Raw genomic sequence first — 4,245 nt, forward strand, 5'->3', positions numbered from 1 at the left:
AAGTTAATTGTCCTCTCTGGGGCTCGGTTTACCAGTCAAGGAGAAGCCACGGCTCTCCAACGCTTTTCCACCATGAATTCATTTTCCTTCTTCAAACCCTTATCGAGGGTTCAGCATCACAAAGATGCCAGGAGCTAACTTCATTGGTGTGTGTGTGTGTGTGTGCGTGTGTGTGTGTGTGCGTGTGCACACCTTGTTCCTGGAGCTGGCATGGCACTGGGCAGGGCGGGTGCCAGTGTTTGCGGAAGGAAGCGAGGACTCTGTCTCAGCGGGCCTTGTCCAGCTGCAGGTCTCCCTAAAGCTGAAGATCACAGCCAAGTTTCATCGTGGGGGGCTGTTTTCAATAGCGTGGCAAAAACTGATCACTGCCCAGGAGCTGCTGCAGTCAGTATAGATATTTAAGACCATGTGGCCATGCAGTGCTCCTGGAACACACGCTTAGAAACCATTTGCTGGATGCCATGGATTCCCAGATGAGCAGGGCTCAGGCCTTACTCCTCAAAGGCGTGGCTCAGCGCTGGGACAGCAAGCACGTTTCCACCAGATGCCCACTCCGATGACCAGTGACCTTTCCAGGGCCGTGTTTGGGCTGAGCAGATGCTGAGGGCACGCGGTAGCGTGGAGTGGTGGTGGTCTAACGGAGAGGCACGTGATGGAGAGGTGGGCGCTGCCCACGGGGAGTGGCTGCCGTTGACCTGAGCTAGCACTGCCCAGGTGGGGAGATGTCCCCGGCAGCAGGTGTGGACTGAGTGAGAGCAGGACAGGACAGGGAGACAGAACCTGGACTGCATGGGAGCCCTGATGGTGTATAGAGCAAGGAGGGAAGCCAGAGGGTACCTGCTGCCTAAGAAGATCACAGAGCTGCTGCAGGGGACCCACCAGTATGAGCCTGAGGCCCCTGTGCAAGCAGCAGGGTGAGAGACAGAGGGCACTTCTCAGGGTTTAGCTTGGTTGGGTGAGTAACTGGTGGCACCATCCACATCCACTCCCCTCTTATCAGATGTCGGGGGGCAGGTGAAGGGGGGAGGGTTAGGTGCCCTGTGCCAGGCAGCAGGCTGTCCCACCAACAGACCCCAGCCCCATATTTGCAATGAGGCATCCAGATGGACATTCACCGGTGATTCTGGCAAGGGCTTGCTCCTTCTCTAAGCTTTGGTTCCCAGGTCCCTAAAATGAGGATCTGGAGGAAAACTTGAGTCCTTTCTCGTGCTGATGCTTGGGGCTTTTAGCTGGGGCTTTGTGGGGCATCATGGGGTGCGGTCGCAGTTGATCCGTCTGTGTGGGGGGGTGGCGGCCGGTTGCTAAATCCTAGGCTCCCAGGATTGCTCCGAGGGTACCGGCGGCGGGGGCTCTTTCCCGGAGGCGAGTGCGAGGCGGGGGACTTGGCCAGGTCCCCGGCGGGGGCGTGCAAAGTATGGAGGGCGGCGAGAAAGGAACAGGCGGGACACAGTTCTTTTAGGGTGAAGAAACCAAGAGAGAGAGTTTATTAGGGGAGAGTACAAGCTTATATCGGGCGGTTTAGAGGGCGGGGTAGCTGTAGGGGTTAAAGGCTTGGATTGGTTCTGAGAGAGTGCGGAGGTTGATTGAAAAGGGGCGAGAGTTGCTCCCGTAACGGTGTCCGGCAACAATGTATGCGCACCGGTGGTGATGGGAGTTGTGCTGGCAACGGGGAGTGTGCGGGCAAGATAAGGGGGTGGGGAAAAGGCGGTTCCCTCCGGCAAGCCTCCCCTAACAGTGGTATTTTGGGTGAGGAAATGGGGCCTGCCTCCGGCCTCACTTTCCCAGGCCCGGGGGGCTGTAGAGGGCGCTGTCGCCCGTGCCCACTACCCTCCCCAGGGGTGGATCCGGTCCCCCAGCCCAGGCCCGCCAAGTTGAAGCACGTAATCAGTGTCCCGCAGTGGGGCATAGTGGGTGCCAGTTTGTGTTTGGGAAAGGAAGCAAGGACTCTGTCTCAGCATGCCTTGTTCAGCTGCAGGTCTCCCTAAAGCTGCTTCCGGCTGCTTTCCCTTTCCAGAGCCAATAAACTGCCCAGCTTGGGGGGACCCGACTGGAGCCCCGTGATTTCTGGGCTGGGACAAGAGCTTTCTCAAAACCGCTTGAGCCGCGCTGCCAACGAGCCTTGTCCTCGGGGACTCGCAGGGCGGCTGCCGTGCAAGGGAGCTTTGTAACGCCGGCAGCGCCTTCCAGACACACATTCACAATCTCACACATCATTTTTCTTGGAAGCTGTCTCCCTGCTTTTAAACATGTCATCGCGGTGCACCTCCCCACCCCTGCCTCTCCGGGCTGCCTCCCACTTCCCAGGTGCATGGGCAGCCTTCCGGCTGGACCTCAGCAGTGGGGTGGGCAGGGTCCCCTGGGCCATGCAGTCTGGGGGGTCTGGGCAAGGGGACTGCAGGAGCTGGGGCTGATGGTCCCGTTGGTGGGGACGGCCAGAATGAGGCCACCCTGTGACAACACTGAAACTAGTCACACCATGGAGAGGAAGCATCACGGGGGTGAGGGAGGTCACCGTGCACTGGATTTGCACGGGTCTTCGGTGGGGAAACAGGTCCAGAGAAGAAGAGACATGTCCAAGATCACGGAGCTGGCAGCAGAGGCCAAGCCAGGCTTGCAGGAGCCCAGGCTGCTTCTCATTTCCCTTTTCCACTGCACCCCAGCCTGCATCCTGGTGAGCTTCCCAAGCTCACCCTTGCAGAGGTGGGGTCAGGCAGCCACGATGAGTGCTGGGGGGTGCCCCAGCACTGGTGGGAGGGGGCTGGCATTGTGAGGCATGTCCTCAGCCTGCTGACAGCCATCCCTCTTATGTTCTGTGCTCTGTCTCTCCAAGCAGCCCTCCATCTATTTGCTAACCACTAGTGTTTCCCACCTCTTTCCTGGAACAGGTGACTGATGCTCAATTTCCAGTCCACTCACCCAGCCTTTTGGAGGCCATTCAATCCTTCCGGGCCGGGCAGCTCCCTCTCTTGGGGACAGCTCTTCCAAGCTTGGCCAGCATTGGGGGACTGAGAGACCCTCCTCCTGCTGACCCTTGTGGCTCAGCCGAGGCAATGGCCAGTCCCTGGGCATCAAGTAACGTTTGTTCTGGCTCCCTGTGAGGGGTGATTGTCCCACACTGATGTTGTTTCCGGTGCAGGGAGCGTCCACAGACCTAAGAAGCACTATTTGTGAGTCTCTCCCGCCCCACACCCAGCCTGGGGCAAGGAGCCTGTGTGTGCCTCTGGCTGTGTTGTGTGATTCCTGCCAGATGACTCTTTGATGCCACCTTCCATGTTTAGGTCTCCCAACTCATGTATCGCTGGTGTTGTAGCTTGGATTTTGGATCCTCTCACAGCACCTTGCTTCAAAAGCAGATTCTGTTTGCCATTAGTGGGATGCGAGGATTGGGGGCCCCGTGCCCAGTTCCTTCTCTCTAGATTCTGCTGGAGATGGGCTGCACAAGTTGCCCTGATAACCCGTGCTGCTGGGGTCTTTAGACCCCAGTTCACCTCCCTCAATTTAAGGATGGGGAAACTGAGATCCCAAAAGCTGGGACGCTCCCCGGGCACCCAGCGGGTCAAGCTGCCTCATTCCCAGGCCCAAAGCAGCCAAAGCGCCATGCGAGGCAAGGACTATTTTGGCCTTAATCCTTGAGCGTCCAAACTTTGCAAAGGGGTATGGGGATCACCTGCGGACCGGTCCCGCCTTTCCAGACCCATCCCTCCCTTACTCCTCACCCCAGGGAACAGCGGTGCAGCGATTCAGCTCCCGGCAGACAGCGGGTGTCCCCTGTGGCACCACCCCTGTGCGTCCCGTACTCGAGCCCCGCCCCGCCGTCTTGCCTGGGCCGCCACCACCCGGGTCCCCGCCCCGGGTCCCCCAACACCCCGCCCTCCCCGGCTACCCCGGTCTCCTCCGTACCCCGACAACGCCGGCCGCCCCGGCCCGGGCCTCCGGGACGTTGAGTTCCCACCCGCTCTGGCGCACGGTCTCCCCTTCCCACAGGGCGGGGCCCACCCCGAGACCCCGCCCCTGGAGCGGCGCCCCTGGCCTCGAGTGGCCGCGCGGTGGCGCGGGCGGGGCCCCGGCGCGCCCGGCTCGGGTTTCGGCCCCGCCTCCCCGGCGCCGGCGTGACCCCCCTCGGGCGCGGGGCGGGACCGATCCCAGCTGGCCGGGCGGGCCCCGCCTCCCGGGCTGCCCCCGGCGCTCCGGGCGCTATAAGAGGGCGGCGGCCGGCGGCGCGCCCTGCGCGGAGCCGGGTGGGGA

This window comes from Choloepus didactylus (genome assembly GCF_015220235.1).
Source record: "Choloepus didactylus isolate mChoDid1 chromosome 11 unlocalized genomic scaffold, mChoDid1.pri SUPER_11_unloc2, whole genome shotgun sequence".
NCBI lineage: Eukaryota > Metazoa > Chordata > Mammalia > Pilosa > Megalonychidae > Choloepus > Choloepus didactylus.